Source organism: Schistocerca serialis, chromosome 2, assembly GCF_023864345.2.
Source record: "Schistocerca serialis cubense isolate TAMUIC-IGC-003099 chromosome 2, iqSchSeri2.2, whole genome shotgun sequence".
NCBI classification, from domain to species: domain Eukaryota; kingdom Metazoa; phylum Arthropoda; class Insecta; order Orthoptera; family Acrididae; genus Schistocerca; species Schistocerca serialis.
The window spans coordinates 1,023,703,986-1,023,726,017 of NC_064639.1; the positions used below are offsets into that span (position 1 = coordinate 1,023,703,986).

Consider the following 22,032-nt stretch of genomic DNA (forward strand, 5'->3'; position numbering starts at 1 on the left):
CTAATGCTTTGTGTTGCCGACTGTTTTTTGTGTGTCAACTTCATTCAACTAATTATTAATAAGCGAGAAGGTTATGTATAGTAATTCGAACTCTTCTCTCTCAGAGGCAGCATTAGCAGATGGGCTGCGATTTATAGTAACGATAAGCGAACGTCGTAACCGTCCACGAACAATACGAGACTGGAATAGAAGGGAGAGCCGATAGAGGTACTTAAGGTACCCTCCGCCACACACCGTCAGGTGGCTTGTGGAGTATGGATGTAGATGTAGATGTATATGTAGTCAGTGTAGTGTGATGAGAGTCGTCTTGTACGAAACAGTTTCCAACCGCTGGGTTCAGAGGGTTTTTATTCCATATCAGAGGCCTTGAACTGCAGTCTGCACATAGAATAGTTTATTAAATCACTTATTTTAGAAATAAATGTAAATACCATATGATATTCTTGCCTGGGATGACTTCTAGGCGTTCATGACTTGTTTATTAACATATTTGGCACCCTCCCTTTACGAAACGCGACGTTAGTGCTATATGTGTAACTGGTTATTAGAGATGTTCGTGAGGAGTGCATGTGGAGTACCGTGCTGTGTTTGTGCTGTTGATGATGTTGAAAGAGAACGTAGAAGGAAATCCTGGACTTGTGCATAGCTTGTTCATCTTTAATATCACAAAGAAGGGCCACTGAGGTTAATGTCCCCACCTAACGGACGTATCATCATCAGTAAGTGTCACACCTTTCTCCTTGAGGCGCTGCAGATAGTTTCACGAAATTTAGCACCAAATCCTGTGATCAGGAATTTAACAACGTTTTGTCTCTTCCTCTTTCCCACATATTGCAGACAATGAAATTTTTTATGATTATGAAGATCCCAATTTACTATTTCCAGCCAAGTTCTGCCTCGTAGTTCCGAGTAAACAACCTCTTTCTTTTGGAGCAAATGAATGAGTATCCAACCCGTGTTCTGGCCCATCCTTTCGGTCGAGTGTAAGCAACAAACGTTAAGTTATTCTGGCTGTTTAGTGTGCACTTGTGACCGCCAGCTAACTGTTTACTATTGGCGGTTCCTATTTGCAGGTGGGCATCATTTATCCTACTTCGTCCGTGCATCTAAATTATCTGCACTAGTAGTTACGTAATTTTTTACTATTTCTATCTTTTATAAGACCATCTCTCCCAATCTACGAGTTGCTATTTAAGAGTACGCCATTATGTAGTTGAGGGTGGGCTTCAATTACAACAATTATAGCACTCTGATTGAATTAAAAGACCTCTAAAGTTGTAAATAATACAGGGTGTCCACAATGAGACTCCAACAGTTTAATATCCTATATCTTTCTCATTTCAGATGGTGGACCTGTGAATCCTGAAGGGACAGACAGAGCAACTCAACAAGTCTGTGGTGTGCAAATTTGGTACGCCAAGTGACCGTAGTGGAGCTACAATCAATTGTTTTCACAAAATGGAGGATATGAAGGAGCGTGCACAAGTGGTCTGGTGGTATGCAGAGACAAAATCGGCGACCCAAGTGCAAAGAAACTTTCGTCGAGTTTACAACAAAGCGCCCCCGTCGTTCAAGACTATAAAGAAGTGGTGTGATCAGTTTTTGGCTACTGGGAGCGTTGCGGAAGGGCATGGTGGTGGTAAGCCTGGGATCAGCGAACATCATGTGGAACAAGTGCGGTGGTCATTCGAACAAAGTCCACAGAAGTCAGTGCGACAGGCAGCACGAGAACTTCGTATGAAACGTTCAACAGTGCACAAAGTGATCATCGGCGATTACGTTTGTACCCAGATAAAGTGCAGGTTGTGCAAAAAATCAAGCCTGATGATCGACCAAAGAAAAAAGAATTAGCATGTGTCATGTTAGATCGCATTGCCGCGGACGAGACTTTTTATCACGCGTGATGTTTACTGACGGTGCAACCTTTCACGTGACAGGGGCTGTCAATCGTCACAAGGTGCGCATCTGGGGGTCCGAAAATCCACATGCACCTAGAGAACACATGCGCGACAGTCCGAAAGTTAATGTGTGGTGTGGTTTGATGATAAATCGCATTGTTGGGCCGTTTTTCTTTCAGGAGCCGACTGTGGATGGAGCCATCTATCTGGACATGTTGGAACGATTTGCCGTGCCACAGATAACAGACCTGCAGCCAAATGTGATGTTTCAACAGGACGGTGCACCACCCCATTGCAGCCCTGATGTCCGAGAATTTTTAAATGACACATTCCCGCAACGATAGATTTTCCGTGGAGGTCCAATTCCTTGGCCGCCACGTTCGTCCGACATAACCCCCCCCCCCCCCGATTTTTTCAAGTGAGGTTATGTGAAAGACCGGGTATACACTACACCAGTAAAGGACCTGCAAGATTTGAAACAGCGCATAAGAATTGTCATCAACTCTGTCACAGAACAGATGCTCCGCAACACATGGCACGAAACCGATTATAGACTTGATTTCCTTCGCGCTACCCGTGGCGCCCATGTTCAAGTGTACTGAACCGTCCACCTGTGTATGAAAACTTGATGAGCTGCTGTATGATTTCCCTGCATTTGTTCGTCAATAAATTGTGTTTCCTCACAGATTTTATGAGTTCAAATGTTGGAGTCTCATTGTGGACACTCTGTATATCATTTTATTTCACGATGACTTTTGACAGCTTAGAGCTCCGTCATCAGGTGCGACCAAGTAATTTATTAATTCGTGGATGCGTGGCGGGCGGGAGAGTCTGTCATAGCAGATCAAACGCACGTCTTTACGACTCATGGCAGCGTCGGTATAGTGAACAGGGCGCTTGCTTCCCAGTCTACAAGGAACTCATTTACAACCTCTCCTGGGCTGTAGAGCTGACGTGTTACCACTATCGTATGTAAGCAAGTAATCTATTGCAGTAGGTATACTTTAGAAACGACAATATTTCCCTCCTGGACTCTTATTAAATGTATTTATTCATCAGAATCGTGATTTGGCTCCATGTCGCCATTCTCAAGAGATGGCTCACTACGTAGAGCGTCAATGAGTATCGTTCCTTTCAAGAGGACACTGTCCTCCTGTCAGTGGTGTTTACATATTTCATGCGAATAATAAAACAGACGTCTTCTTTACTTGTATAAAAACGTGGAATAGTCAGCTATCACTTGGGGATGGCATCGCGATCGTGATGAATAGATGCAGTAATAACAGATCAGGTGGAAAATAACCCAGCGTCCAACACAAAACCATTACGCCTCAAGTACCGGTTAATCATATCTAATCGAATTAGTTGTCAAGCGACAACACTGTCTTGAAAGTTGGCTACACTGCATTTTGCAGCAAAAGTTGAGTGCAGCTGCGTGTGTTTGTGCGCCAGTTGTCTGAAGCGCGTATTATAGAGTTATTACGGAAATAGAGCAGTTTCCAGTAGAACAGCGAACTGGTATTATAGAGTGTTAAATAAAAAGTGGCTCCATCAAAGTATGTAAAGAAATGTTTCAGGAGAAGAATCCTAATAGGAAACTCCCCAGGACCGGCGCTATTCATGATCTGTACAAGAAATGGAGGGCTGTAGGATCCGTTCAGAACATGCCGACCATTAGGTGACCAGCAGTGAGGACCCCTGAAATTATAGGCAGAATTCCCATGGACATTACGGGAAATTCCCGAAATCGGTGAAGAGGTTATCGCGGCAGGCTGGTGTGTCTCGTATCTCGCACATCGTGTCATTGCATACTAGAAAATATGAAATTAAAAGCCTATCGGGTGAGTGTGGTGCAAGAGCTGAAATTTGAAGACCATGAAAAAAGAGATCATTATTGTAACTGGCAGTTAACATTAACAGTTAACGGTTACTTGGAGCCCTTGCTTTCCTTCACGTCAGATGACGGCTGGTTTCATTTGTCAGGCTATGTAAACTCCCAAAATTGCAGATACTGGTCGGAGGACTATACACATATTCTGCACGAAAAACATCTCCACTCAGATAAGGTAGATGTCTTGTGTGCGTTGTCCGACATACGGATTATTGGCCCATACTTTTCAGTTACACCTTATGCAGTCCGTGATATGTTGAGACCTTTGATTGTTTCTATGCACAATTAACAGATGTAGAGAAGTGGCATTCAGTATTACAACGAGATGGAGCAACCTCTCACACATCCAACCAAAGTACGGACAAAATCACCAGTTTTCCCCGAAAACAGACTTGTCAGAAGAGGACTCTGGCCCCCAAGGTCCCTGGACTTAACATTGTGTGGATTTCATTTATGGGGCATACTAAAAAGCAAAGCGCATACTGACAATTTTGGCACAATATACGATCTTGAACGGAAAACTACGAGAGAAATGCCTGGATGCCCATGGCCACCACTTCATCTACATCTACATCTACATTTATACTCCGCAAGCCACCCAAAGGTGTGTGGCGGAGGGCATTTTACGTGCCACTGCCGTTACCTCCCTTTCCTGTTCCAGTCGCGTATGGTCCGCGGGAAAAACGACTGTCTGAAAGCCTCCGTGCGCGCTCTAATCTCTCTAATTTTACATTCGTGATCTCCTCGGGAGGTATAAGTAGGGGGAAGCAATATATTCGATACCTCATCCAGAAACGCACCCTCTCGAAACCTGGCGAGCAATCTACACCGCGATGCAGAGCGCCTCTCTTGCAGAGTCTGCCACTTGAGTTTATTAAACATCTCCGTAACACTATCACGGTTACCAAATAACCCTGTGACGAAAAGCGCCGCTCTTCTTTGGATCTTCTCTATCTCCTCCGTCAAACCGATCTGGTACGGATCCCACACTGATGAGCAATACTCAAGTATAGGTCGAACGAGAGTTTTGTAAGCCACCTCCTTTGTTGATGGACTACATTTTCTAAGCACTCTCCCAATGAATCTCAACCTGGTACCCGCCTTACCAACAATTAATTTTATATGATCATTCCACTTCAAATCGTTCCGCACGCATACTCCCAGATATTTTACAGAAGTAACTGCTACCAGTGTTTGTTCCGCTATCATATAATCATACAATAAAGGATCCTTCTTTCTATGTATTCGCAATACATTACATTTGTCTATGTTAAGGGACAGTTGCCACTCCCTGCACCAAGTGCCTATCCGCTGCAGATCTTCCTGCATTTCGCTACAATTTTCTAATGCTGCAACTTCTCTGTATACTACAGCATCATCCGCGAAAAGCCGCATGGAACTTCCGACACTATCTACAGCATCCCTTCTAATCAGGTAACTACACGTGGTTTTTCGACGTTAATATTATCTATTCCTTCTTTAGTTAGTTCATTGTTACTTGAATCTCAGTCGTGAGGAGCACCGTTTTATGTGGGGCACCCTGTATTTCGGGACTGTTGACTTAAGTAAACAGAAGGACGTAGTTGTGTATAGAAGATATTTTATTTATAATTTGGTTTCGTAGTATTTTACTATCCCCGTTTTTCGCAGTTCTTTAAACATATCAATTGATGATGTCTTGCTAAGAAGTCGAAAGCGGTAATGAAATCATTTGTATGAGCCGAGGCTGAAATACAATACAACGGTTTCCTTACAAGATAATCACTGCTTTCCTTTTGGACAGTCTGCCCAGTGTGTCTACTGTAACATCCCGGGACAAGGCAAGTGGACTCGGTGCCTTAACAGGGGCACTTGCCGCAACACGCTGGCGCAGCATTGCGCCCTGGCACCTGCTGGGCGCCACAGCCCCCCTGCCGGTCAGTTCCTCCCGACACTGTGGCCTGCCAGAGGGTTCACCAGCAGCAATGATGGGCAGTAGGTCGAACTGAGGCCCTCCCAGCCGCCGTGCTACGGTCCTCCGTCAGCGGAAGACACCGCCAGCCAGGCGACGGACCGGGGTTCGGTCCCCGGACTTCTACGCTGCCGTCACTCGCCACGGTTGGCACAGGCTGCCAGCAGAGCTAGTCGGCCGCATCAGCTCCTGACGTAGCACGGCCGAGAATGTTTACCGCGCAAGGTCGCGCCGCGCCTGGGTTGGGCTGGGCGTAGCAGCTGCAGGCGTCTTCACGGCAACGTTTCGCTGCCGAGGTCTGTAGGTCGATGCCCACCTGGAGGTATGCACATTCCCCTTTTAATCTGTCCATACTGCCTGTTAGCGCGGCAGGCAACCTGCCGCACGTTATCAGCAGAACGGGCAGGCTGCTTTACCAGCATCAAAAGCCTGGCTATGCCCAACCCAGTCGGGATGAAATAGTCTTGCTTTCCTGCCCGTCTTTCCCCTGTGGTACGCTGCGTAGCAGTTCTTCCCGTACGCTTTCATTATGGTGTTATGTGTAGGGTTCGAAATTTAATGAAATACCTGAGTATCACAAGACAACAATCAATCATACAGGGTGTTCCACAGTTCATGTTACATATTTCTAGATGTTGTAGACGGGACTTAGTAGATCAAGTTTTATATTATGAACCCATATCAGAAAACGTCATCCAACGACGCTACATGGCGTGAAACCCATAGGCGTAGGCGATTTATACGCAGGGTGATTCTCTGATGATGTTACAAACTTTCAAGAACGATGGGGACAGATCAATGTATCACAAAGAGGTAAGGGTCCCTAATTCGCAAGTGAAAGAGTCGAAAGTTACAAGCGCAAACGTGCTGGGACTCTGACAGTGGAATTCATGTATCGGTACTGTTGTTGCTAAGAATGTAGGGTATTCAGATTTCAGAGGTGGTAGTATGCACCAAAACAAGAAAAAATATTTTGTAATCACCGCCCCAAAATGCATACCTGAGGCACTACGAGAATTTGTTCATCTTAGCTAGTGTGTAACACGTCACCTCTATTGAACAAGTGCTCATAGATCATAAAGTATCCATTTTAGAGCTCATGTTTACCAGATTTTTTTCCTTGGTTTTGTCCATAGTACCACCTCTGAAAGTTGACTATCTTACAGTCTTAGCAGCAACAGCACTGGTAAATGTATTCCACTGTCAGAGGTATCAGAACGGTTTTCACTTATAACTTTCCCCTGGTTTGTTTTTGTACAGGGGCTCTTGCCTCAAATTGATAAGTCTACCCTTCTCCATCACCCTAGAAGGTTTGTAACATCATGACGGAGTCATTCTGTATAAACACACATTTACGGGCGCCAGCGCCTATAACTTCGACGCTCTATAGCGACGTTGGATGACGTTTCCGGACATGGGTTCCTGTGTAAAACTTGATCTCCTAAGTACCATCTAGACCCTTTAGAAGTGTGTAAAATGAATTGTGAAACACTTTGTATATTCATTTTGGGCCACCGTTTGGTCAGAAATGGTCGATTTTATTTCTCCGCCGGCCGAGGTGGCCGAGCGGTTCTAGGCGCTACAGTCTTGAACCGCGCGACCGCTACGGTCGCAGGTTCGAATCCTGCCTCGGGCATGGATGTGTGTGATGTACTTAGGTTAGTTAGGTTTAAGTAGTTCTAAGTTCTAGGGGACTGATGGCCTTAGAAGTTAAGTCCCATAGTGCTCAGAGCCATTTCAACCATTTATTTTTATCCATTTCAGCGTATTTCGGGCTTAATTATTTATTTATTTCGGTATGACCGGTTTTCGCTGCACCTTCACCCTCCTTCGGCTAGCACTGACTGTCCTCAATTCGACCGTCATCAGTTCACCTCTGATACATATTTTTTTTTTTGTCGGGGAAATAAGGTTTTGAAAATCTACTTTCCCTAACCTTACTGTTTCCCAGCAAAATATGATCCATGCTATACCAATCTTAATTACTTTTTCCAGGATTTGTATTGTGGGCTCGCTGAATTCATTCCAACGTCCCCAAATGCATTTTAGCAAACACGAAGTGCATTTTTCAAATTACGTTAATCTAAAAAGTACAGGTCTGAAAGAAGAAGCTTTTCTTTCATACTAAGCTTTATTCGCCCTACGTTGCATCCCACCACAAATTGATTTTTAATGTCCACTGAACAATATTTTTTTCCTATTTCAATCAATGTTTTCCCTAAATTTAAAAAGCCTGTGTACAGCCAAATGGCCTACGTCCTTAGCACACATTTCCATACACTTGTCAACACTAAGTGTTTACGCTCATTCAAAATATTATGGAATGAGGAAACTGCTGCTCAAATTTTCAAATATATCGTAACATGCTCGGGGTTCCCGAATAAATGTTTAGTAACTTTTTACAGAATTTGCGTTGCGGAAGATCTAACGGTTTATTTGAAGACGCCTTATAAACACACGACAAGTTTTGCCCTGCTGAACTTGTACTATGTTTCGTGACTGGTATATATTCCTCAATTCTTCATTTTCCCTCCATCTGCTTTGAATTTGGTTTGTTCATTTTGCTACTGCCACCGTTATGATAACTGAGCCTCAGTGAAACTAACTAGGTGGCCGGGCGGTTCTAGGCGCTACAGTCTGGAACCGCGCGACCGCGACGGTCGCAGGTTCGAATCCTGCCTCGGGCATGGATGTGTGTGATGTCCTTAGGTTAGTTAGGTTTAACTAGTTCTAAGTTCTAGGGGACTGATGACCTAAGAAGTTAAGTCACATAGTGCTCAGAGCCATTTGAACCATTTTGAAACTAACTACGCAAACATATATCTGGGATCGTCGCGTTGAATTCATAGCGGAACCTGTTATCAGCTTCAGCAGACTAAACGACTGCCGTGAAGCTTGTCAGGCTTGCGGAATAGAGGTCTACGATGCTCACGAGAGAGACAGGCCGTGGCGCTTACGTCGCAGCATGTGAGATTGCAGGTGTTACGAGTACCAGCAGCCGTCTACTGCGGGGAGCAGGTAACTATTTCAAATTTAATAATTATGGACTGCATTTTTAAATGCATACAAGTTTTCGATAGCGCATGACAAAGTTAAGACCTTTAGTGGGTGGGTGTTGCACGAAGCCGAGAGTTCACGAAGTGTGGCGGACTATCCGAGTAGTGTGACGTCACTCACTCGTCCGCTGTAGGACCACGGCGCATTAACGCGATATGAAGGAGCGCGTGAAAGCGAAACGTGATTCGAAATAATATTTACTGAGTGGGAAAGGCGGTGGTTGTGTCAATGTTTGGGAGAATTTTCGTTAGCGACTGATAAGAACTTACATCTGAAGGCATATATCTGCAGAACAGGACAGAGCGCATTTTCAGAGGCGTTAGTAATTTCAGTGAAAGCTACAGTAATCGTAAAGGTGCGTAGAAATGTATGCCAGTCTCCTTCGACCATTTACATTAACATTAGGTGAAGCATTTCGCGCTTTATAAGAGCTTGTAAATGTAGGTTTAGACTTGGGACGCGTAGACGTTTCCAGCATTTTGCCTCATCCTATGATGGTAGCACGAAACACTGAAAGGCAAGACGACTTAGTACGAGCTAGTATGGCTTCTAGCATTATGCAGGCCATAGGTGAGAATGCGTGTGGATGTACAGCGGATATATGGACCTAAAGATGTCGGAAAATGTGTCGCCTATCTAGCACTGCACACTATGCTTATGAAGATTAGGCACTGCGAAATATGGTATTGGTGGCAACTCACTTTCCTGAGTAGAAAAAATATGGGAAATTTATTAAGAGCTAAATCGAGGAAACATTACTCAAATTGTTAGGAGTTATTCCCCAATATTTCATTTGCCACTGACGATGACACTAATGTAGGAAGGCCACTGCAGTCCTTTCAGAATTATGCATGCACTACACATGTTTTGAACACAGTCCTGAAACACGTGATGGATGAAGTTTATTTGATAAATGGGCTTGGAGTGATTTATTCCACGACTTAGCAGTAAAGATAGTATTCGTTTTATGAAGAGAACTGGTGGCATGAATTCGGTGCAGACAAGCTTGAAATAACGAACGGAGACTTTAGAATGCTACACCGTGTAGAAAGGCAGTACGACAAAATCATAGAACTGCTTTGGGAGAGAGGAATCTCTAAAAAAACTGACTGTTTACAACAACATTGCAAAAGACCTCGTGACATTTTAGACCCATTCAAAGATGCAATAGGAATGTTGGAAGGCGGGAAGTATCCAAACAATTCAGTTTGTTTCTTTATGGGTACACAAACTGAAAACTCATTGTAATACAGGGCCCGAAGACATAGAAATTACTGTAGACACGCTGCGTGTTCAGCAGATGAAAATTGCGCTTAATTACAAAACGATGGTTTGAGTGTCATAGGTATTTTGGAGTATAGTACAGAGGTCGTATTGTCGTATGTTAACTACATATACTACGAGTGCTGAAACATCGCTGTCTCCGTCTTGCAGATGAGAATGTCGAAATTCCGACGTTGCACAGAATAGTAACAATTCTGTGACCGCCCTTCCGATTATGGAAGTGATGTCTGCTTCTGTTAGAGGTAAGACGTTAAATGCTGTGGGTCAAATGAGTGATGAAATATCAGTTTCTGATAAGGTGAAACAAAATTACAACGTCGCAGTGATAGCTTACTCTGTTTTTGTTATATCTGTAAATATTCTTGTTGTGACTGTTGAGAGAATGTCTACCGCTCTCGGCAGCCAAAAAAATGAAGTCCTTGGTTTTTGAGTGACTAGACTTCAGGCCACCTCACACTCACTCTCCCTAAGAACTTGACTTTTATTTAAACCATATGGATAGTCATGACGACAAATATCTGTTTTAGAGGTGAAAGCGTAAAAGTAGGCTCTTTTCCAAACTATCAAATTCAGCGAGATGAATGTTCTGTGTTCCAGCCTCAAATGTGTATAGTGAAAGAAATTTCAGCGTATTTTGTGAGGGGAGAAGCAAACTTGATACGAAACGGATCGACTCATTGTAAAGGCGCCAACAGGGAATAATTTGGTGACAATTTTGTTCTGTTAGGTTTCTAATTTGTTACGTGTTCATGTTCACATACGTACATTTGAATCAATGAAACGGATGGTGTTACAAAAAACAGAAACATCATTTTTCACTAGGAGACCAACATAAGTTGATAGTTACATAGTCTTCCTGTGAAACTCCAAAATGTTTCCAAATTTCCTTTTTTGCATAAAGGACACCATTTCCTCTTACGGAACATAACGGTGTCGCTTCACCCACTACCATTCGGGAATATACGTCTGCAGAATAATAAAGTGAAATGAGTGTAAGTCCAGTAGCTGGTGGGACTTCGTCAGGAGCGACACCAACCTCCAGACACACAGAGACGCTACTAAAACGGTCACAAGAGCGGAGCAGCGAGCGCGCCAGACCCGGCGGCCTCTGGCTTGTTCTGTCCATGCCGCCTAGTTCGGCCACAGCCTGCCCGCTTCGAGCGTTCGTACTCGGGCAAGCCACGCCAGAGCGCGGTGGGCTAGAGTGAATATGAGCGGGCGAAACGACCTGTTTGCGGACTTCTACAGCGGAAACCCAAATTTGTCTGCTTTAGCCACTGTACTTCAGTACACACGTACTTTTGTGTTTTCGTTAGGGCAGGTTGAGTTGCTTTAATGGTTGCAGTGGAGATAGGGGCAGGCAACTGGGAGGAGAATTTGTACACTTCTCTACCCACATTACATTGCATGCCAAGGGATTCTACTGTCACTGAACAGCTTTTAACTCACCCCAGCTCACTGTCTTCCACCAGAGCACACCCATACCCTCTACATTGTGTAAACCGAAGAGCATCTCTATGTGCACTTGTCAGCTCTACGTTACTTCGTGAGAAGACGGGGATCAGAGATGCTGAAAAACATCTGTCCGTTGTTTACCGACCTTAACACTCCCCATGAACCATGAACCTTGCCGTTGGTGGGGAGGCTTGCGTGCCTCAGCGACACAGATAGCCATACCGTAGGTGCAACCACAATGGAGGGGTATCTGTTGAGAGGCAAGACAAACGTGTGCTTCCTGAAGAGGGGCAGCAGCCTTTTCAGTAGTTGCAGGGGCAACAGTCTGGATGAATGACTGATCTGGCATTGTGACACTAACCAAAACGGCCTTGCTGTGCTGGTACTGCAAACGGCTAAAAGCAGGTGGAAACTAAAGCCCAAATTTTTCCCGAGGGCATGCAGCTTTACTGTATGGTTAAATGATGATGGCCTCCTCTTGGTTAAAATATTCCGGAGGTAAATAGTCCCCCATTCGGATCTCCGGGCGGGGACTACTCAGGAGGATGTCGTTATCAGGAGAAAGAAAACTGGCAACGGATCGGAGCCTGGAATGTCAGGTCCCTTAATCGGGCAGGTAGGTTAGAAAATTTAAAAATGGAAATGGATAGGTTAAAGTTAGATATAGCGGGAATTACTGAAGTTTGGTGGCGGGAGGAACAAGACTTCTGGACACTTGAAAACAGGGTTATAAAGACAAAATCAAATAGGGGTAAAGCAGGAGTAGGTTTAATAATGAATAGGAAAATAGGAATGCGGGTAAGCTACTACGAACAGCTTAGTGCACGCATTATTGTGGCCAAGATAGATACGAAGCCCACGCCTACCACAGTAGTACAAGTTTTATGCCAATTAGCTCCGCAGATGACGAAGAGATTGATGAAATGTAGGGTGAGAAGGAAACTTAGCAGGTGAATATGGATTGGGAGGAAGAAATGAAAGAGGAAGCCACGTGGTAGAATTTTGCATAGCTAACACTTCGTTCAAGAATCATGAAAGAAGGTTGTATACATGGAAGAAGCCTGGAGATACTAGAAGGTATCAGATAGATTATATAATGGTAAGACAGGGATTCAGGAACCAAGTTTTAAATTGTAAGACATTTCCAGGGGCAGATGTGGACTCTGACCACAATCTGTTGGTTATGAACTGTAGATTAAAACTGAAGAAACTGCAAAAAGGTGGGAATTTAACGAGATGGGACCTGGATAAACTGAAAGAACCAGAGGTTGTAGAGAGCTTCAGGGAGAACATTAGGGAACGATTGACAAGAATGGGAGAGAGAAATGCAGTAGAAGAAGAACGGATACCTTTGAGAGACGAAATAGTGAAGTTAGCAGAGGATCCAGCAGGTAAAAAGACGAGCGCTAATATAAATCCTTGGGTAACAGAAGAGATATTGAATTTAATTGATGAAAGGAGAAAATATAAAAATGCAGTAAATAAAGCAGGCAAAAAGGAATACAAACGTCTCAAAAATGAGATCGACAGGAAGTGCAAAATGGCTAAGCAGGGATGGCTAGAGGACAAATGTAAGGATGTAGAGGCGCATATCACTAGGTGTAAGATAGATACCGCCTACAGAAAAATTAAAGAGACCTTTGGAGAAAAGAGAACCACTTGCATGAATATCAAGAGATCAGATGGAAACCCAGTTCTAAGCAAAGAACGGAAAGCAGAAAGGTGGAAGTAGTATATAGAGGGACTATACTAGGGCGATGTTATTGAGAACAAAATTATAGAAATGGAAGAGAATGTATATGAAGAGGAAATAGGAGATATGATACTGCGTGAAGAGTTTGACAGAGCACTGAAAGACCTGAGTCGAAACAAGGCCCCGGGAGTAGACAACATACCATTAGAACTACTGACAGCCAGGCCTAACAAAACTCTACCATCTGGTGAGCAAGATGGATGAGACAGACGGAATACCCTCAGACTTCAAGAAGAATATAATAATTCCAATCCCAAGGAAAGCAAGTGTTGATAGATGTTAAAATTATCGAACTATCAGTTTAATAACTCACGGCTGCAAAATACTAACACGAATTCTTTACAGACGAATGGAAAAACTGGTAGAAGTCGACCTCGGGGAAGATCAGTTTGGATTCCGTAGAAATATTGGAACACATGAGGCAATATTGACCCTACGACTTACCTTAGAAGACAGATTAAGGAAAGGCAAACCTACGTTTCTAGCATTTGTAGACTTAGAGAAAGCTATTGGAAATATTGACGGAGATACTCTCTTTCAGATTCTGAAGGTGGCATCGGTAAAATACAGGGAGCGAAAGGCTATTTACAAATTGTACAGCAAGCAGATGGCAGTTATGAGTCGAGGGACATGAAAGGGAAGCAGTGGTTGGGAAGGGAGTGAGACAGGATTGCAGCCTATCCCAGATGTTATTCAATCTGTATATTGGGCAAGCAGTAAAGGAAACAAAAGAAAAATTCGGAGTAGAAATTAAAATACATGGAGAAGAAAAAAAAACTTTGAGGTTCGCCGATGACATTGTAATTCTGTCACAGACAGCAAAGGACCTGGAACAGCAGTTGAACGGAATGGACAGTGTCTTGAAAGGAGGATATAAGATGAACATCAACAAAAGCAAAACAAGGATAATGGATGTAGTCGAATTAAATCGGGTGATGCTGCGGGAATTAGATTAGGAAATGTGACGCTTAAAGTAGTAAACGAGTTTTGCTATTTGGGGAGCAAAATAACTGATGATGGTCGAAGTAGAGAGGATATAAAATGTAGACTGGTAATGGCAAGGAAAGCGTTTCTGAAGAAGAGAAATTTGTTAACATCGAGTTTTGATTTAAGTCTCAGGAAATTGTTTCTGAAAGAATTTGTATTTAGTGTAGTCATGTATGGAAGTGAAACATGGATGATAAATAGTATAGACAAGAAGAGAATAGAAGCTTTCGAAATGTGGTGCTACAGAAGAATGCTGAAGATTAGATGGGTAGATCACATAACTAATGAGGAGGTATTGAACAGAATTGGAGAGAAGAGAAATTTGTGGCACAACTTGACTAGAAGAAGGGATAAGTTGGTAGGGGATATTCCGAGGCATCAAGGGATCACCACTTTAGCATCTGAGGGCAGCGTGGAGGGTAAAAATCGCAGACAGAGACTAAGAGATGAATACACTAAACAGATTCAGAAGGTTGTAGGTTGCAGTAGGTACTGGGAGATGAAGAACCTTGGATAGGATAGAGTAGCATTGAGAGCTGCATCAAACCAGTCTCTGGACTGAAGATCACAACAACAACAAACTCAAAATGATAAAACTGATGGGTTACTTCGTGTTCAGAACCTGTGTCGCAGTGGTTGGCCACAGTCTGTAACAGCAACAAGCAGCTGCTGATGCACGGAGTGCTTCAGGGAGAGCAACATAGCGCAATGTTTACCAGAAAGAATCGGGAGAGGTGGTGCGTTCCAGAATGTAGGGAACTCTCACTATGGAGGTAATTTTGACTAGAAGTGCGTGTGGCAAAAGTATCAGCTGAGACCGCGATGTCACTGACAAGTGATCAAAATAATACTTGCAACTGTAAAGATCCACGGTATACACTTTTCATTACAGACAACTGTGCATTTTATGGAATGACACTCATTTGGAACAGTTGTTGTAAAGCGACTGATTATAAGTATGACTGAACACACTAATGGAGAAACATCTAGTCCTTTGTTCGGTCCGGGCACGAATAAGTAACAAATGGATTTATTATCAAGAAAGATAATGATAGAATACACCGTATATCACATTTTCCTGCGGAGAACTGCCTTCGATAACCTCAGTCGCGAATCCCTTTGGACATTCTAAAACAAAAGGATTTGTCGTCTTACAACATAGAGGTAGAAAGAAAGTAGGTACTTGTGAATTAGTCTCTTACACCTTGAGTCTGGGTCAGCCACAGTTCAGCCCTAGCACCAATATAAAGAAAATTTGTTCGTTACAGGCAGAAGTGCTCAATGAGATGGGCCGGGCGAAGGCAGCACATATGACATCAGATCACGTGCTTGAAAACATGTACACTCACTGGCCATCATAAACAAAAAGACTAACTGTGAAGGAGAGATGCGGGTCACGCTATACCGGTACAGTTATGGTCAGAGTAATTACGAAATCGTAGGTGAATAGAGATTGGGTCATGGATGAAATTAAATTTTTTGGTTGATATCTCTTGACTAAGATAAACTGCGTTTTACTTAATTGTATACGTAGATAATACCCAAAGCAATTGCAATTGATAAGGGATGACTCCCAATTGGGATTAAAAGTATTGCCTTTCACTTGGTAGAACTGGAAAATAACAGAGCAGTTGCAGAATTAAAAGTTTATTCACCCCTTGCCCTGTTTTCAAAAAATTGCAATGCGTCTTCTTCAGAAGTAAAACAGACCTGCTTTTACAATTTCCAAATTAATTTCCATAGAATTTGGATGCGACTTTCGACATTCTAAAGCATTTTCTTTTTTCCCATACAGATAATACGAAGCGGAGCAAGATCTGTGAACTCTGATGTGAAACAGAGCGACTGCTACAATATTTGTCCTCAGAGCGCAGCTCTGCTGCACAGCGCCACGTCTAGAGACATTTAAACGCTAACGGCGGACTCTGAAATAATCGCACCGAGAAAAAAGGAAGATAAGCTGAGAACTTACAACTCACGTTATTTTGTAGGTCGGAGTGAAATTAAATTTTGTAAGTCTTTTATGAATCTTTTATACTAACTTACTACCTGGACTCTTAAAGTATTTTTAAAAAATTCAGAACTTTCAGGAAAAGAAAAATGAAATAGTTTTAATCTTTAGCCACGAAAACAAATTTTATGCCAGAATTAGTATTTTAATGTGCAATAATTTTTTTTCATTTAATTTTAATCTCTGTTCAAATACTGTAGAGCAAACAAACTGAAATCTACACGGTATTTCTAGCTCAGTGCACTAGTACAAAAACAAATATTTGTTACAGCAGCCACTTACAGTAAGTACATGTGGACTGTTCCGAGAACAAGAATTCACTGCAGTTGTAATTATAAATTTCCTGTATTTCGATAAAGGCATGTACATGACCCGGGATTCAGGACACTAACCCACCTTCAGCGTACTACAAAACGTTTAAAGTCTTTAATTTTTCTGCATGACTAGTACGGTTTTGTTGTACGCAGTTAAGTAGCACCCGATTATTGAATAAGTGTTCTGAAATCCGGGTAGTGTGCACGCCTTATGACACCCATCCCAAAAGTTCAGTGCATGAATAAGTACTGAAAAAGTGGGCTCATAATTCCAACTTCTTTGTAATTTTCATTCGATTTAGTATTCACAGAAACAGTGTTGAACACCTGCGAAGTTTCATTTAGTTCCCTTCTGGGTGCTTCACTTTTCTGTCAGGCGTGTGGAAAATACTCACAAGGAGAAGGGGCAAGGTGACTGGAAATTTTATAAGACACCAGAGAGTATCTTGCATAGTGCTAGAAGGATCTGTATTGAGTCAACACTGTATGGGAAGCCATAGGTTGGAATACATTCAACAAATTATTGAGAGCGTAGGGTTCTAGAATTCTGCTCCTTATGTCCATTGAAAAATCATTTGTTGATAATTAATTGTGTTATTTTCGACTAGTCATATAGCTATGTAAATGCGTAGTTGAACAGTACGATAAACAGAAATGTTAAAAAACAATTCTAAACTGAATGGTGGAATAACCAAAAATTGTATTTCTCATCTTCCCCATGAATGTATTCGTGGCTACAAACTACTTCTTCTGTAGGAGATAATGTAAAGATCCAGGTTTGTCGACCATTATTGAAGACACTTTTCACATATTCATCCTTTTTTTCATCCAGGCAGGATAAAACAATGAAATTTATGCATTAGCTTTCTGCAGCTCGCTAAAGAGAGTCTACTGATCACTGTACTCAATGAACAAGTCCGTAAAACATTCCGAATACATTTTCAGTACAAATAACAGTTTCCAACACAAAAAAGTTTTACTTGGCGAGCCGGCCGGGGTGGCCAAGCTGTTAAAGGCGCTACAGTCCGGAATCGCGCGACCGCTACGGTCGCAGGTTCGAATCCTGCCTCGGGCATGGATGTGTGTGCTGTCCTTAGGTTGGTTAGGTTTAAGTAGTTCTAAGTTCTAGGGGACTGATGACCTTAGAAGTTAAGTCCCATAGTGCTCAGAGCCATTTGAACCATTTTTTTTTTTTTTACTTGGCGCACATTCCGTCCACAGGACAAAGAATGAAAACTTCGCATGTAGACAAAGACTGCACCACTCAAGTCCATGACACACGCTGACTACTTTTGGCACATATGATAGACGATATGTTACAGCATGAAGTTCTACATTATACTAGAACCAGCAACTATTAAAATTAACTTTTGTCTTTTGTAAATAGTTTTTTCCACACATGAGCGAACAGTTACTAAGAAAACACTCCTCTTAGGATTAATAAAATTTACAGAAAAAAATAATTGTGTATTATTGCACATAATTTTGAAACAGAGTCTTGTAAAAATTACGGGTACGGCACATCGACAAAATAACAACAAACATTTTATATTTTCCTTCATGTGAGTGGTCCTCTATGAAAAATTGAGCTCCATTCCGATTAATTATAACAGTGGTTGATTTAATGCATAATAAAATGTTATGATTTCTGAAATCACTAGGAAATTCAATTTTTCGAGATCAGCAGTATCATGAATGTGCCGAGTATACTTTGGTATTCACCACGGACAACGCAGTGGCCGATGGCCTTCGGTTAACGAACGAGAGCAGCGGCGTGTGCGTAGATTGTCAGTGCTAACAGACAAGGAATACTGTGTTAAATAACTGAATAAATCAATGTGGGACATACAATGAACATATCCATTAGGACAGTGCGGCGAAATTTGGCGCTAATGGGCTATGGCAGCATACGATCGACGCAAGTGCCTTGCTAACAACACGGCGTCGCCTCTCCTTAGCTCGTGACTGTAACGGTTGGACCCTAGACGACCGGAAAACTGTGGCTAGTCAAATTCAAATGGCTCTAAGCACTATGGGACTCAACATCTGAGGTCATCAGTCCCCTAGACTTAGAACTACTTAAACCTAACTAACCTAAGACCATCACACACATCCATGCTCGAGGCAGAATTCGAACCTGCGACCGACCGTAGCAGCAGCGCGGTTCCTGACTGAAGTAGCAGCAGTGCGGTTCCTGACTGAAGCGCCTACAACCGCTCGGCCACAGCGGCCAGCGTGGCTGGTTAAATGAATCCCGATGTCAGTTGGTAAGAGCAGATGGTAGGCTTCACATGTGGCTCAGACCCCACAAAACCATGGACCCAAGTTTTCAACAATGCACTGTATGGCATACGCTAACTTCTTCCTTATTCATCGGATGAAGAAACTACGTCGTGGCAGGTATTTAGGAATGCAAAGGTGGTACTCGTGGTGCAAGTTATTACGCGAACACCCGAAATGCAGACTTCTTTGTGAAGAAGTCCGCCAAATCGTCAATCGTTTGGAAAAATATGTCGCTTTGATGGGGGAATATGTAGAGAAGGGCTCACGCTATCGCCAAGTTTCAAGGTTACAGCTTCATCTTTTCTTTCTTTTTTTTCTCGAGGTTATAATGAAACCGTTATGAGGGTCTCTCGTACAGTATATTGTGGACTACGCATGTGTAGAGACACTATCACGGAGTAACTTCTTCTATAAGAAGTTTCAGTAGTCAGTTGGTGACAGCAGCACGTGTCGAGGCACTGACCTTTGCGGAAGCTGCCGGCAGAGTGAGTGTGGCTGGTAATGGTGGCCTGGCTGTGGCTGGAGGCGAGCCGGCTGCGCAGGCTGCCGCTGCAGACGGCGCGCACCCGCGGCTGGTGCGCCATCGCTGGGGGCGGCGGGGGCGGCGGCGGGGGCGGCCAGGGGCAGCCGCGCTCCGCCAGCGAGTCCGGCGAGTCCGGGGGCGACGGGCCCTCAGCCGCCCCCACCAGCATGGCGGCGCCGACGAGGGGGCCCTCACGACGCGGGACCCGTCATCGCGCCTGCAACACGCCGATGCACAGCGGTCAGCTGTCGCCGCATCTGCAATTAGTCACTGTCTCTCTGTCTACATAGCATTCTGCATTACGTAACCAGTTGGAATATACCGGGTGATCAAAAAGTCAGTATAAATTTTAAAACTTAATAAACCACGGAATAATGTAGATAGAGAGGTAAAAATTTACACACATGCTTATAATAACACGGGGTTTTATTAGAACCAAAAAAATACAAAAGTTCAAAAAATGTCCGACAGATGGCGTTTCATCTGATCAGAATAGCAATACTAGCATAACAAAGTAAGACATAGCAAAGATGATGTTCTTTACAGGAAATGCACAATATGTCCACCATCATTCCTCAACGATAGCTGTAGTCGAGGAATAATGTTGCGAACAGCACTGTAAAGCATGTCCGGAGTTATGGTGAGGCATTGGCGTCGGATGTTGTCTTTCAGCATCCCTAAAGATGTCGGTCGATCACGACACACTTGCGACTGCACGTAACCCAAAGCCAATAATCGCACGGACTGATGTCTGGGGACCTGGGAGGCCAACCATGACGAAAGTGGCGGCTGAGCACACGATCATCACCAAACGACGCGCGCAAGAGATCTTCCACTCGTGTAGCAATATGGGGTGGTGCGCCATCCTGTATAAACATCGTACGTTCCACCAGCTGTTTATCAGCCAGGCTGGGGATGATGCAATTCTGTAACATATCGGCATACCTCTCACCCGTCACGGTAGCAGTTATAAAACCAGAATCACGCATTTTCTCGAAGAAAACAGGCCCGATAACGGTAGATGTGGTAAATCCAACCCATACCGTGACTTTCTCGTCGTGCAATGGAGTTTCCACGACAGTTATAGGATTTTCGGTAGCCCAAATTCTGCAGTTGTGGGCGTTGACAGACCCTCGGAGCGTGAAATGTGCTTCGACGGTCCACAACACGTTACTCAACCAATCGTCATCTTCCGCCATCTTTTGAAATGCCCACACCGCAAATGCCCTCCGCTTCACTAAATCGCCAGGTAACGGTTCATGATACCGATGGATTTTGTACGGATAGCATCGGAGGGTACGCCTAAATGCCATCCAAACAGTAGTGTATGGAATGCCGGTGCGACGTGCGACTGCACGAGCGCTGACTTCCCCGTGCATAGACGAACCCGCTACAGTCTCCATTCCTTCCTGAACTGTCTCAGCAGCAATACGCCTTGTGCTCGGTCGGCCACTACGGTGTCTATCGTCTAAACAACCCGTGGCTTCGAACTTCGAAATCATTCTCGCGACAGCTGCACTTTTCAGCGGACCTTTACCCGTTAGAATCCCCTTCCTATGGCGATAGGATCGTAACGCTGAACTAGCAGATTCCCCATTCTGATAATACAACTTCACTAAAAGCGCCTCTTCAGGTAACGTCAACATGCTGCGACTGCTGGTGCATCTGATTCTCTCTCTCATTACAGCTCCTTTTATACACGATTGTCATGCGCAGTCACTGACGTTTTGCTGTCCAGCGCCATCTGTCGGACATTTTGTGAACTTTGTTTTTTTTTCTTGGTTCTAATAAAACCCCATGTCATTCCAAGTATATGTGTCAATTTTTACCTCTCTATCTACATTATTCCGTGGTTTATCAAGTTTTCAAATTTATACTGACTTTTTGATCATCCGGCATTAAGTTGTTGCAAAAGTTCGTAGCGTTTTGGTTTTGCATGTTGGTATTCCCGTTGCTATGGGTTTATTTATCTGTGGTCATTTTTCATATGCAGCTCCCTGTTGTTATTTGAGTTTACATATGATCGTTTTGTCGTTTGCAGTTAATGATTGGAGTACCAGGTAGATAAATCGGTACATTTCCGATATATTCCTCTGTTTGAGTTCAATAGAGGGGTGGTAACAGCGGAGGCAGCCAGAAACATTTGCGTCATGTATGGAGATAATAGCGCTGGACGGAACATGGCAACAAAATGGATTTCTCGTCTTAAGGAGGATCGTTTTGGCAATATTGACCACGCTGAGAAAGACCTTCGGGATTTGATGAAGTTCGTTTAAACACATTAACCCACAATGATCCATGTCAGTGTACTCGAGACCTGCCAGACGTGATGAACTATGATCATCCAACCATCGTACGACATCAGCACGCAATAGGGAAGGTCTGAAAATCGGGCGTATGCTCTAAATTAAAATCACAAAAATCTGCGGGTGGTCACATGTGCAGCTCTGCTTGCTCGTCGTCAGTTGGGTCGTGAACAGTTCCTGCGATTCCACTCCTGGTGGCGAGAAATGATGTCTTTATTTTAACATAAGGTAAAGAAAGTAACGGTTGAACCTAAACTAACCAGCAGCTCCCAGTACAAAGACCTGTGTGGATCCCCTACAGCTAATGTTACGCATCTGG

The 22,032-nt window shown here is 43.5% G+C and overlaps 1 protein-coding gene across 1 annotated transcript in view; it reads right to left on the reverse strand.

Moving 5' to 3' along the window:
- LOC126456606 (monocarboxylate transporter 12-like) overlaps positions 1 to 19,467 on the reverse strand; it is a 596,637-nt gene extending 577,170 nt beyond the window's left edge. The window contains exon 1 of the mRNA XM_050092349.1: positions 19,348 to 19,467. The gene's annotated coding sequence lies outside the window, so the exon portion shown is untranslated. The remainder of the gene's footprint in view (positions 1 to 19,347) is intronic.
- Positions 19,468 to 22,032: the final 2,565 nt, after the last annotated feature.